General features: G+C 41.0%; 1 pseudogene; it reads left to right on the top strand.

Annotated features, from left to right (window-relative positions):
• LOC122679945 overlaps positions 1–15,041 on the top strand; it is a 101,325-nt pseudogene that overhangs the window by 66,428 nt on the left and 19,856 nt on the right.

Genomic DNA, 15,041 nt, shown 5'->3' with positions numbered 1-15,041 from the left:
TACTTACTGGGCTTATATACCAAACCCACCTTTATTACAGATTGTAGGATAGACAGAAAAGGGACCGATCGTATCAACCAATGATTCCATACATGTGCCTTCTCCCTGGAGCATGAAAGGGCCCTCACACCCTGAGAAGGAAGGGAGACTAATTAGTATTTCTCTAGGTTATGAAATCCTTCCTTTATGCATGGGCCCAGCAGAATTATGCATAAATGTTAGCCGACAAACTTGGGCTTTTGTCCCGCCTCCAAAAAGGGACTTTCGGACGTTGCTTGGATTATTTACTGCCCTTTCTTCTTATGAGAACCACGTCAACACTACTGAAACTCTAGGGAAAGGACAAAAAACATTATGCAAAGGGTTTACTTATAAGAACTTAAAGTATATTCCTGTTCATTGGGACAGGTGTCAAGCCAAATCAGGAAAATTAACGTTTGTGGCCAATAACACCATTGTTGATTGGGGACCCCATGGTATGTGGTTATCTGACTGTTCAGATGATATTAACAGCACTATATATGATTATGCTACTCAAATAGCATGGAAGATTACCAATATTACGATGGAATATTACCATAACAAAGGACTTCTTGGTTGGCTTGACGGTGGAATGGCACCCCCTCGCCCTCAAATCGTCCTCAATAAACGGATTGGGCCTAAACAATGAGACATTTGGAAGCTTGCCGCGAGCACCGAAAGAACTTATAACTTGGACTGGATATTTCAGAGAGACTAGTCGCAGTTCCAGTCATTATTCCTTTCATTATAATCAGTCATATTTCACACAAGCTTGTGTTCCCCTTCCTTTTGTTATAGCTATAGGAAACTTACAATTCAATAAGATTTTATGTTCTGTAACTTGTATAAATTGCAAATTATATACCTGTCTTAACTCTTCTATTTCCTTAAGAAATGAATCCCTTTTGCTTCTTTGATCTTGACGTAATTTATGGTTACCAGTAAATCTCCAACAGCCCTGGGAAGAAGGCCCCATGGCCGGGCTCACTTCCAGGTTACTTACTAAATTACTCTGATGATCTAAATGATTCATCGGATGGCTGATTCTTAGCATTTTGGGATTAATGGCTATTTGCACCACTGCTGCTGTCGCCGGTGTTGCTTTACAAACTTCAATTCAAACACATAGTTTTATCCAAAATTGGACTAACGATGCTCATACTATGTGGGCCACTCAGGCTCAGATAGATGAGGAAATTCAAGATGAAATACAGGAACTAAAAAGAGCCATCAAATGGATTGGAGATCAATTAACAGATTTACAAAAACAAATGATACTAAAATGTTATTGGAGGTCTACTCGATTTTGTATTACTCCTGTTCAATTTAATCATAGTGCCTACAACTGGGAACGGATCAAATTTCATTTACAAAACATACATGATAAGCCTCCCTGAATGTACAATTATTACAGAAAGAAATCTTTGAAACCTTTTCTAAAAGTCTGCCCTCTTCCACTAATTTGGAAACTTTAGCTGAACAATTAGCTGATCAATTATCTGGCCTAGACCCTTGAGGATGGTTACAAAGCATTATACATAGTATTAGATTTGGAATTATAACACTAATAATTGTCCTAATGGTTACATGCATATTATACCAATGCCTTTCAACTAAAATTGTTCAAACTAAACAAACTCATTTGGTCAGGACCTTTTTCACCAAACTATCTACACTCACCACCAATTATGAAAAAATAAAAAGGGGGGAACTTAGGGGACAATAAAGCCCATATATCCATTAATAGTCTGCCTTGTGAATTATTTAGGATTAATAGAACACTATATGAATAAAAAATACTAGAAAGTACCCAGTCTGGATCGTTGCTTTTCTCCAGAGGAAACAGGAACATAAAGAGATTAAGGGACTTGCTTAAGGAACACAGCTCATTGTAACAGAGCCAAGGCAGGACACACGGCTGATTATGAATGTATGTTCACATGGCTGTGCTCCTTTTAACATGCTCTGTGGCTTTATAACGTAACCTTTACAATATTCAGCTTTGCTATGCAAAAGAATACAAGGGAAAAAATTTGGAAAAATTTTATTGTTCCACTGCTGCACTGAGTATTTTGAACTCTTCTTGGTTATGTAAAACAATAATGTAATTCACTTATTAGGTATTACAATTTTTAACACAAAGTGGGGTTTTTATATAATATTTAAATATTTGTGTTTGATTTGGTAATTATTTTCTTTCCAGGACACAGACTTAAAGGTATTCACCAACTTAAAGCTCAAATATCCCATTCCATCCTGATCCTATAAGTTTCTATCATCCAGGTAAAATAAATACAGCCACGGCAGGAGCCACTTCTTTTGACTGCATTGGACATTATGCTGTCATTCAATAAGCAAAAAAAAAAATAAACAATAAGATAAAATACAATTATTCCTATAGCAAGTGGATGAAGTGCACATCAGAAGAGAATAATTCTGAGAAGTCTGGATGTTTTTTCATATAGGAGATGTATCATATGGAATGAAGAGCATTTTAGCAAGTGTATGAGAGAAAAAAGACCCTTTAAGCAAAGGGAATGCTATCAAAGAAAGAGAAATAACTTTTAAGTTAAATGATGGTTGGAAGGCATCACTGACTCAATCAGACATGACTTTGAGCAAACTCCGGGAAATAGTGGAGGACAGGGAAGCGTGTCGTGCTGCAGTCTATGGGGTCGTAAAGAGTTGGAGGCAACTTAGCAACTAAACACTATAAATGAAGTATGGTCACTCTATTTCCTATTTGTTGTTGTTGTTTAGTAGTTAAGTTGTATCCAACTTGTTTGCAAACCAGGAATCGAACCCAAGTCTCCTGTATTGGCAGACAGATTCTTTACCATTGAGTCACCAGGGAAGCCCTACTGTACCTTCAAGATAAACTGGTCTTGCAGACTGGCAGATCCTGAGTAGAGAACTGAGACCCTAGAAAACTCTGAGGAAAGAACATTAAAAAGAAAGTCGGAGGCCAAGTTAAGAAGTCAGTGGCCATGGCAAAGAAAAACCCAGAAAATGAAACTGTATAAATGCAGAAAAAAATCCACGAGGGAAGGATAAACAATTTCTGTACAGTCTCCTCATTTATCAGTCCTTCAACAGTTGTTTCTGAAAATAAGTCCACTTAAGAAGGGAACACTTTGTTACCAGCCTTAACTCTGAATCTATTTGTGTTCATGTTCTAAGAAAATGCAGACCAAAGAACCTCTGCTACTAGTTGTTAAGATTTTTATTTCCTGCCACTTCAACTCCAAGCAAATGCTATGATTCTTGTGTCCTGATTTTCCTTTGCCCCATCAAAAAAAAAAAAAAAATATGTATATATATATACACATACTGGATAGGGAATGTTCCCTTTCATCCCTTTCTAGTTCAGAAGTTTATACTGTTCCATTTCTTGCCTTTTTTCACATTAAAAACAGATAAGTCAAAACATTAAATTTGCTTTTATGGACCTATAGAAAGAAAAACACTGCAAGAATCTCTCTACTAATAACGCTGGCATTGTTCAGCTCTTGTCATTGATAATTGAAATGACTCTTCTTACAGCTGGAGATATCTTGCCTAAAGGGCAGCTTAGGGTTCCTGCTTCTGTCTAATGTGAAAGTTCTCCTGTTTTTGGAGGCCCTCCCCAACTACCCTCACTCCCAAAATATACACCATTCTCTGGTGGCTCAACTGGTAAAGAATCCACCTGCAATGCGGGAGACCTGAGCTCGATCCGTGAGTTGTTAAGATCCCCTGGAGAAGGGACTGGCTACCCACTCCAGTATTCTTGCCCAGAGAATCCCATGGACTGGACAGTCCATGGGGTCGCAAATGACTGAGTGACATTCACTTTCCTTCCAGTCTCTCCTACACTAGGTTACACTTTCTCCAGGATTTTGTCATTTCTACTTTTTAAAAAAGTTTTTGGCTGTACTGGATTGCGGTGGGTGGGGGGCTACTTTTCATTGTGGTAGCTTCTCTTGTTGCAGGCCACAGGCTCTAGGCACACGGGCTTCAGTAGTTATAGTACTCGGGCTCAGGAGTTGTGGCCCACAGGCTTAGTTGCCCCTCGGCATGTGGAATCTTCCCAAACCAGGGACCTCAGAACCCATGTCCCCTGCACTGGCAGGCGGATTCCTATTCACTGTGCCACCAGAGAAGTCCAGTCATTTCTACTTTTGACAAAGATTCTATCCATTCAGAAAATGAGTGGCTGAACATGGTTTCCAGTGCAACTGTTTTAACATTTTAATTTTAGCAGAAAAACTAGATATTTAGCTGCATTATTCACATATGTCACAGTGTATGGAAATAACTTTCTCAAAGCAGCATATTCTTCTTCCCACTGTAATATTCAAAGTGGCCCTTGCCACTGAGGAAGATACTGTGGTAATGGGAGAGATCCATTCAAAGCCAATCACTACGACCGTGAGAAGTTATTTCCCAGAAGCCTGGATCTAGGACTTGGTGGTAATAAAGTGAATAACTTCCACTCAGCCACATTTGCTATAGATGTAAAAACATGACTTCATTATTTCCAACCATTTCTCTAATTATCTGTCATTTCAAAACAGGACTAGGCTAATTTACAAAACTCTGGTCTAACTATACCAATTCATCAATTGTAGATATGTATGTATTCCTGGCACTTCTAGAAAATAAAAGAAGTGACTAATTATGGAATTTTCCAGGCCAGAATACTAGAGTGGGTAGCCTTTCTCTTCTCCAGGATATCTTCCCAACCCAGGGATTGAAGCCAGGTCTCCCCCATTGCAGGCAGAGTCTTTATCAGCTGAGCCACAAGGGAAGCCCAGGAATACAGGATAGGGTAGCTGATCCATCTCCAGTGGATCTTCCCAACTTAGGAATCGAACTCGGGTCTTCTGCATTGCGGGCGGATTTAACACCAAGCACAGATGCCGTATTGAAGAGCAAACCTGAAGCAATCCTACAAGCAAGTGGAATAAACCACTTTTAGAATTATAAAGTTGTCAAATAGTATTTTAAAGAGGGAAGCTCAATGACAATTTCAAGTCTACAGTCAGATTTATTTTATTTTATTTTATTTATTTGGCTGCCCCAAGTCTTAGTTGTAGCATACAAGATCCAGTTCCCTGATCAGGGATCAAACCTGGGCCGCTGCACTGGGAGCTCAGAGTCTTAACAATGGACCAACAAGGGAGTCCCTATTGTCAGATTTCTAATGGTTGTACAGATTTGTGGAAGGCATGACCATGTTGGGGGAAGCTGAATCACTGAAATGCCTTTTATTTTTCCATCTTTTTTTTGATTATAGTGTTAATTTCTATAATTCTTTTGAAAGTGAAAGTGAAAGTTGCGCAGTCCTGTCTGACTCTTTGAGACCCCATGGACTGTATAGTCCATGGGATTCTCCAGGCCAGAATACTGGAGTGGGTAGCCTTTCCCTTCTCCAGGGGATTGTCCCAACTCAGGGATCAAACCCAGGTCTTCCATATCACAGGTGGATTCTTTGCCAGCTGAGCCACCTGGGAAGCCCCTAACTCTTTTAAGAGGACTCAAAAGTATGATATTGGGTCACACTCATAAGTTACCATCTTGTGCATGAGTGCTCAGTCACTCAGCTGGATTCTTTAACAGTGAGCCACCTGGGAAGCCCAGTTACCATCTTAGAAATAACCAGCTCACTTGCTTGCTTTTTGTTCATCACATGGCCGTCCTCTGTAGCTCCTTGGGTGTAACTGAAGTAGGAGTGAGTAACAGTCCCTGATACCATCAATGAGTGGAAGGCAGGGGTCCTGTGTCTGTCCAGTGACACTGGACTTGGTGTCTCTCTCGACTGCCTCTCTCCAAGCCTTCCAGCCCTTCTTCTTGGAGTTCACGATGCCCTACTCTGTGATCCTCAAAGAAGCCTTCACACTCAAGGCCACGGTTTTAAACCACCTTCCCAAGTATATTTGGGTAAGGACATTCCCAAATTAAGCATGAATTTAAAATTGCTTTTTGCCCATAACATCTCTTCCAGATCACTGAAGTAACCCATGACTCCAATTACATATATTACCATGCCACTAATAATCAGGTCCTAGGTTAAGGGGCATAAGTAGCTTTTTTTTTTTTTTTTTTTCAAAAATATATAAAACATTGGCTGTGAAACTAAAGCTGACACACTCTAGATCTTCTTTCATTTCTCAAGCTTACAAAAAAAATATTTTATTATAACCTAGGTCGAGAGTCCAAAAATGACAAGAGTCAGCACTGTTCAATCCCATTATTTGGATTTTCTAAGTCTTCCTCTAAATTCCTATGACTTACTTTGTACGTTTCTTCTAACACACATTGCATTTAACCATATGTAATATAATTCTTCTTTATGGCATCGTTTATGTCCTGCAACCAAACCATATTGAGGACAAGAGGCACTTATATCATAGAAGTGCTTATATGCATAAAAGTTTACCATAAATGAATAATGTTTTAAATTTAACAGATGAGTGTGTGGATAAAAAAATGAAGGAAGGAAAAAATTGAAAGAGGAATTTCCAAATGGACTATCACTACAAAGGTAGCTGGGAGAATTCTCATGAGTCTAAGCCAGTACCTAAATTTCCTCAGGACAACATGCTATTTTCACTTTCCTTGTTCCTCCATTACTGGTACCAAAAAAATTAATAAACATAATACATATTTACATTAAACATATTTACAAATATCTATGTTTGATATGAAGTTGATACAAACTTTTAATGTAATTATGTTGTTGTTCAGTTGCTAAGTCCTGTCTGACTCTTTGCAACTCCAAGGACTGCAGCACACCAGGCTTCCCTGTCCTTCACTATCTCCTGGAGAAATAGTGAAGTCATGTCCACTGAGTCAGTGATGTCATCCAACCATCTCATCCTCTGTCGTCCCCTTCCCTTCTGCCCTCAATCAGCTCTATGTTCACATATATCCCCTCCTCTTGAGCCTCCACCCCCTCCCACCCACAATCCCACCCCTCTAGGTCAACACAGAGCACTGAGATGAACTCCCTGTGCTATGCAGCAGCTTCCCATTTAGTCATTGAGTCACTCAGTCGTGTCTGATTCTTTGTGACCCCATGGACTGCAGCCCACCAGGCTTCCCTGTCCTTCACCACCTCCGAGTTTGCTCAAAATCATATCCATTGAGTGGGGGAGGCCATCCAACCATATCGTTCTCTGTCGTCCTCTTCTCCTCCTGCCTTCAATCTTTCCTAGCATCACAGTCTTTTCAAATGAGTAGGCTCTTTGCATCAGGGAGCCAAAGTATTGGAGCTTCAGCTTCAGCATCAGTCCTTCCAGTAAAATATTCAGGATTCATTTACTTTAGGATTGATTGGTCCTATCTCCTTGCAGTCCAAGGAACTCTCAAGAGTCTTCTCCAACACCACAGTTCAAAATCATCAATTCTAAAAAAAAAAAAGCATCAATTCTTTGGCGCCCAGCCTGTCACATCTGTACATGACTACTGGAAAAACCATAGCTTTGACTATACAGACCTTTGTAGGCAAAGCTTTTAATTCATCTTATACATGCAGTCTGTTTATGTCAATGCTACTCTTTGAAGTCCATCTGTCTCTTTTTAACACCTCAGATTCACTCCAGGCTCTCTCCCTTGCCCATCCCATGTGTCATCTTATTACCTTTCTAAACATCTCTCTCTGGTGTCGCTTTGCCCCCTAGGGGCTACAGGTGGCTGTGCAGCTGGAAGCCTCTCCTGACTTCACGGCTGTCCTGTGGAGAAAGACCAATATTCCTCCTGCCTCTGAGCAGATGAGAGGCAATTAGTATTCTGGTTGGTTACTGCCAAATCACTAGGTGAGTGAGAGTTCTCTGAAGAGACCGCTCCACTCAAAGATGGTGAAAATAGGAAGGTTCCTCAAAGTGGGTTTGCCTCTTTGGACCCCACAAGCCAAAGACTTCAGTGGATACTATACACGTCCTTGCACCTGCCAGCTCCTTAAAATCAGGGGCAAGCTTTTCTCCTTGGAAAAGACCCTGATGCTGGGAAAGATAGGAGGCAGGAGGAGAACGGGATGACAGAGGATGAAATGGTTGGATGGCATCACTGACTCAATGGACATGAGTTTGAGAAAGCTCTGTGAGATGGTTTAGGACAGGGGAGCCTGACATGCTGCAGTCCACGAGATCACAAGGAGTTGGACACAACTGAGCAATTGAACAACAACAAAAGCTTTTGAATTGCTCACAAAACTTAGGACACTGTGTAGATTCTGGGGATTTCAAGAGCACCAGAATGGACACGATGTGCAGAGGTCCCTGAGACCTCTAAGCTCAGATCAACACATTCTTTCTTTCAGGGAATGTGAATTTCTCAGTGAGTGAAGAAATAGTGCACTCCTTGGAGCTCTGTGGTACTCAGGTGGCTACGGTTCCTGAAATTGGGAGGAAAGACACCGTTGTCAAACTGCTTTTAGTTGAGCTGAGTAAGCCTGACTTGCTTGACAGCTCTACAGCGTTCAGAGAATGATAACAATATTGGCTGCCTGTAGTCTTCAGATAAGACAAGTATTTTTAAATTAACTTTTGTTGGAGTATAATTGTTTTTCCTGGAGAAGGAAATGGCAACCACTCCAGTATTCTTGCTTGGAGAAGTCCATGGACAGAGGAGTCTGGTGGGCTACAGTCCATGGGGTCAAAGAGTTGGACACAACTGAACAACAAACATTTACTTATTTATATACTTGCTTTATAATGTTGTATTAGTTTCTACTGTACAACAAAATGAATAAGCCACACAAATAATACATCCACTCCCTTTTGGGTTTCGTCCCACTCAGGTCACCACTGTGCATTAGGTAGAGCTCCCTGTGCTGTACAGTATCTTCTCATTAGCTACCTATTTTATACATAAGGTCAGTAGTGTACATGTGTCAATCACAATCTCTCAATTCCTCCCATCCCCTAAAAAATATTAACAATAATACATCGACTTAGTGTATTTCACAGCAAATGACAAGTCTGTGCATTAAAATTAAGTCAGTATTTTGTTATGTTTTTCCACTTGCCTTTTGGCTATTTTCCCATTCATTGAAAGTGGGGCTAATATATTTTGTGCCAATTTCTTTTTCTTTATTCTCCATCCCTCGCTTCCTTTCCCATCACCTCTTTCTCCTTTTCTCCTTGATTGTCCTTCTTTATTCCTGTCTGTATCACTTGATCTTCTCTAAATTTCTCATACTTTCCAGTCCCAGTTCAGTTGCTCAGTCGTGTCCGACTCTGTGACCCCATGAACTGCAGCACACCAGGCCTCCCTGTCTATAACCAACTCCCGGAGTCTAATCAAACTCATCTCCATTGAGTCAGTGATGCCATTCAGCCATCTCATCCTCTGTCGTCTCCTTCCGCTCCAGCCCTCAATCTTTCCCAGCATCAGGGTCTTTTCCAATGAGTCAGCTCTTCGCATCAGGTAGCCAAAGTATTGGAGTTTCAGCTTCAACATCAGTCCTTCCAATGAACACACGGGACTGATCTCCTTTAGGATGGACTGGTTGGATCTCCTTGCAGTCCAAGGGACTCTCAAAAGTCTTCTCCAACACCACAGTTTAGTTCAAAAGCACCAATTCTTCGGCACTCAGCTTTCTTTATAGTCCAATTCTTACGTCCATACATGACTACTGGAAAAACCATAGTTTTGCCCAGACAGATCTTTGTTGGCAAATTAATGTCTCTGCTTTTTAATATGCTATCTAGGTTGGTCATAACTGTCCTTCCAAGGAGTAAGCATCTTTTAATTTCATGGCTGCAATCACCATCTGCAGTGATTTTGGAGCCCAAAAAAATAAAGTCTGACAGTGTTTCCACTGTTTCCCCATCTATTTCCAAACAAGTGATGGGACCAGATGCCATGATCTTAGTTTTCTGAATGTTGAGCTTTCAGCCACCTTTTTCACTCTCCTCTTTCACTTTCATCAAGAGGCTCTTGAGTTCTTCACTTTCTGCCATAAGGGTGGTGTCATCTGCATATCTGAAGTTATTGATATTTCTCCCAGCAATACTGAACCCAGCTTGTGCTTCCTACAGCCCGGCATTTCTCAAGATGTACTCCGCATATAAGTTAAATAAGCAGAGTGACAATATACAGTCTTGACGTATTCTTTTTCCTATTTGGAAACAGTCTGTCATTCCATGTCCAGTTCTAACTGTTGCTTCCTGACCTGCATACAGATTTCTCAAGAGGCAGGTCAGGTGGTCTGGTATTCCCATCTCTTTCAGAATTTTCCACAGTTAATTATGATCCACACAGTCATACTTTAGGCCTTTCCTAATGTAATGGAAAGAAGAAAGCAACTAACTGAAGTTCATCACTTTACAAGTAAGGAGGCTGTAGATACCTTATCAAAACTCACACTATTTTTAAGTTGAATGCTGAGTCCCTTCTTATCTCAAACTTTCTTTTTTCCATCCAAGCCTGAAGGAATCAAGAAGGAATATACTTTCAACTCCTTACTTTATATATCACTTAAGAGTCATTCAAAACAGCAGTAAGAAAATAACATTTTTAAGTTAGAACAAATTTTTCCCTGTAAGTCCTCTCTTTTGACTTTTACAATATTCCTATGAGAAAGCCAGGACACAAAGTAATTTATGCCCATTAAACAGACAAAATGCTTGCTCCTTGGAAGAAAAGTTGTTACCAACCTAGATAGCATATTAAAAAGCAGAGACATTACTTTGCCAACAAAGGTCCATCTAGTCAAAGCTATGGTTTTTCCAGTAGTCATGTACGGATGTGAGAGTTGGACTATAAAGAAAGTTGAGCACCGAAGAATTGATGCTTTTGAACTGTGGTGTTGGAGAAGACTCTTGAGAGTCCCTTGGACTGCAAGGAGATCCAACCAGTCCATCCTAAAGGAGATCAGTCCCATGTGTTCATTGGAAGGACTGATGTTGAAGCTGAAACTCCAATACTTTGGCGACCTGATGCGAAGAACTGACTCGTTTGAAAAGATCCTGATGTGGAAAAGATTGAAGGTGGGAGGAGAAGGGGGCAACAGAGGATGAGATGGTTGAATGGCATCACTGACTCAAAGGACATGAATTTGAGTAAACTCTGGGAGTTGGTGATGGACAGGGAGGACTGGTGTGCTGTAGTCCATGGGGTTGCAAAGAGTCGACACAACTGAGCAACTGAACTGAAGTGAACTGAAACAGACAAGAAAACTGAGTGCCATAGAATCAAGTTTCCTAACTGTATTAACATACTTATTAACAATACAAGACTCAACTTAACATGGCTTTGTTCCTCATTTGTAGCTCTTTTCTTTAGAGGATAGGAACTCTTCATCCACCACATTGAAGGGCTTAGAAAAGAGCCTCAGGAACAGCTCAGAAGAGGAATCACATTTATCTAAGCTAATAGGGATAATATAGAGAATATTTGGTGAAGAAACTTATGTTTTTAATCTTAGGTCATATGTAAAAACTAAACTTTTTAAGGCTGAAGAAATTTCATACATAAAATGTATTAAATCATGAAAAATACAGCTGTTCACAGTATTTTGTTTTGGTGATATTACTTGTTCTTTTAACACTGTGTACATAACCATGAACTTAAGAAACCCTATTTAAGAAGGGTTTGTCTACTCTTGTTCATGACTGCATTTGCTGTGCTTAGAACAGTGACTAACACAAACTGTTAACAAATATTTATCAAAAGAATAAGTAATTTTGATTAAAAGATTTTATTTAAAAAAAGCTCATAAACTAAAATCTATTATAATAAGAAACTTTATGAGGTAAGGTTAAAAAAATGACTTCGCCACAGTGATAAACCAGCATCATCTTTACAAGTATAAAGCTGAGGAGGAGGAGCCAAGATAGCAGAGGAATAGGATGGCGAGACCACTTTCTCACCTACAAATTCATCAAAAGAACAATTGAATGCAGAGCAAACTTCACAAAACAACTTCTGATCTCTAGCTGAGGTCACCAGGCGCCCAGAAAAGCAGCCCATTGTCTTCAAAAGGAGGTAGGACAAAATATAAAAGATAAAAAGGGAGTCTTAATAGAGGAAGTTTCCAAACACCAGGAAACCCTCGCACTGGTGGGTCTGGGGGAAGTTTTTCAATCTCAGAGGGCAACCTGACTGGGAGGGGAACAATAAATAAAACTCACAGGTTACGTGCCTAAAAGCAACTCCCAGCAGAAAAGTACCCCCAGATGCCCACATCTGCCACCAGCAAGTGGGGGCGGAACGGAGAGGAGCAGATGGCATTGCTTAGGGTAAGGACTGGGCCTGAGTGCCCTGAGGACAATTGGAGGGAGCTTTTGTGAGTTACCAACTTAAACTGTGGGACAGCAAAAGAGAGAAAATTAACCGGCCCGAACACACTGCCAGCCTTTCACAGAACAAAGGGACTGAGCAAGTTCAGAGGAGCTCGCAGGCTGCGGACCGGCCCAGCCCCTCCGGAGGCTGGAGGCAGGGGGGAGGGGAAAGGGGCAGGCTCTGCCCCAAAGACTGCATCCCCTGCCACACTGCAAACAGGCCTCCAGTTTCTAACCAAAGACTTCCTGAGATTCTGGATGGTCGACATCCGCTGGGAGGGTCGCGGTGAGACACTGGGCGCAGGCACCCGACCGGCGCGGGCGGGGACTGGGGCTGGGGACGCGGAGGGCAGAAGGCGCACGCACCGACTGGTGCGGGCGGAAACTGAGACTGGGACCGCGGAAGGGAGTGGGCGCGCCGCACCCAGGGAGAGTGCGCCCGTGAAGCCCCTGGCTGCCTGAGCTGCTCGGGCGGGGAAGGCACAAAACACAGGCGCAGCTGAGTCCGTGCTTTTGTGGAACACCCCAGGGCTGGAACCACGCGCATCACAGGGCACGCTCCATATAGAGCAGCCGGGAGCCTGAACAGCATAGAGGGGAAAGCAGCACCCCCCCACCTTCCCGCAGCGCAACGGAACTAGCGAACCTGAATAAGAGGCCACCTCCGCCCGCCTGTGTCAGGGCAGTAATTAGGCACTGAAGAGACCGGCAAACAGAAGCCAAATAAACAAAGGGAACCACTTCAGAAGGGACCGGTGCAACAGATTAAAATCCCTGTAGGTAACACCGACTACAACGGAAGGGGCCTGTAGATATGGAGAAGTGTAAGCTGGAATGAGGAGCTATCTGAAACTGAACCGAACCCACACTGACCGCAACAGCTCCAGAGAAATTCCTAAATATATTTTTACTTTTTTTTTTTTAATTAAAAAAAATTTTTTTCTTTTCTTTTTTATTTTTTCTCTTTTATTTTCTTTTAAAATTCCCTATTACTCCCCCATTACTCCTTAACTTTCATTTTCATAGATCTTTACCATTTTTATAATTAGGAAAAAAATTTTTTTCTTGTTTTTTTTTCATGTTTTTTCTTTTATCTTTTCTTTTTTTTTTTCTTTTTCTCTTATTTCCTTTTAAAGTCCTCAATTACTCCTCTACTACTTCTTAATTTTCATTTTCATCTCACTATAACCTTGCCAAAAAAAAAAAAAGAGAGAAGCCCTATTTTTAAACTGAACTTCATATATATTTCTAAAATTTTTTGTGTTTTTCTTTTTAATATTGTATTTTTAAGAGTCTAACCTCTACTCTAGATTTTTAATCTTTGTTTTTCAGTATGTGATATAAATTTTGGACATTTAAGAAGCCAATATTCAGTTCCCATTTTTATTCAGGAGTGTGTTGATTATTCTCTCCCAGTTTTGACTCTCCATTTTCTACCTCAGAACACCTCTATTCCCTCCTTTCCCTTTCTCTTCCCAATCCAATTCTGTGAATTTTTGTGGGTGTCTGGGCTACGGAGAACACTCTGGGAACAGACAACTGCGTAGATCTGTCTCTCTCCTCTTGAGTCCCCATTTTTCTCCTCCTGCTCATCTCTATCTCCCTCCTCCCTCTCCTCTCTTTCATGTAACTCTGAATCTCTCTGGGTGTCCCTCATGGGGAAGAATCTTTTCACCATTAACCTAGAAGTTTTATTATCAGTGCTGTTTAGTTGGAGAAGTCTTGAGACTACTGGAAGAATAAGACTGAAATCCAGAGGCAGGAGACTTAAGCCTAAAACCTGAGAACACCAGAAAACTCCTGACTACACGAAACATTAAGTAATAAGAGACCATCCAAAAGCCTCCATACCTACACTGAAACCAACCACCACCCAAGAACCAGTAAGTTTCAGAGCAAGACATACCACACAAATTCTCCAGCAATGCAGGAACATAGCTCTGAGCGTCAACATACAGGCTGCCCAAAGTCACACCTAACACATAGACCCATCTCAAAACTCATTACTGGGCTCTCCATTGCACTCCAGAGAGAAAAAAATCTAGTTCCACGCACCAGAACACCGATGCAAGATTCCCAAACCAGGAAACCTTGACAAGCCAATCGTCCAACCCCACCCACTGGGTAAAACCTCCACAATAGAAAGGAACCATAGACCTCCAGAATACAGAAAGCCCACTCCAGACACAGCAATCTAAACAAGATGAAAAGGCAGAGAAATACCCAACAGGTAAAGGAACAAGAAAAATGCCAACCAAGTCAAACAAAAGAGGAGGAGATAGGGAATCTACCTGAAAAAGAATTTAGAATAATGATAATAAAAATGATCCAAAATCTTGAAAACAAAATGGAGTTACAGATAAATAGCCTGGAGACAAAGATTGAGAAGAAATGTTTAATAAAGACCTAGAAGAAATAAAAAAGAGTCAATTAAAAATGAATAATGCAATAAATGAGATCAAGAACACTCTGGAGGGAACCAAGAATAGAATAACGGAGACAGAAGATAGGATAAGTGAGGTAGAAGATAAAATGGTGGAAATAAATGAGGCAGAGAGGAAAAAAGAAAAAAGAATCAAAAGAAATGAGGACAACCTCAGGGACCTCTGGGACAATGTGAAACACCCCAACATTTCAAATCATAGGAGTCCCAGAAGAAGAAGACAAAAAGAAAGGCCATGAGAAAATACTCGAGGAGATAATAGCTGAAAACTTCCCTAAAATGGGGAAGGAAATAATCACCCAAGTCCA

The sequence above is a fragment of the Cervus elaphus genome, chromosome 22 (assembly GCF_910594005.1).
Source record: "Cervus elaphus chromosome 22, mCerEla1.1, whole genome shotgun sequence".
NCBI classification, from domain to species: domain Eukaryota; kingdom Metazoa; phylum Chordata; class Mammalia; order Artiodactyla; family Cervidae; genus Cervus; species Cervus elaphus.
The sequence above is the reverse complement of the archived record's forward strand: the minus strand, read 5'-3'. Positions and strand labels throughout refer to the sequence as shown.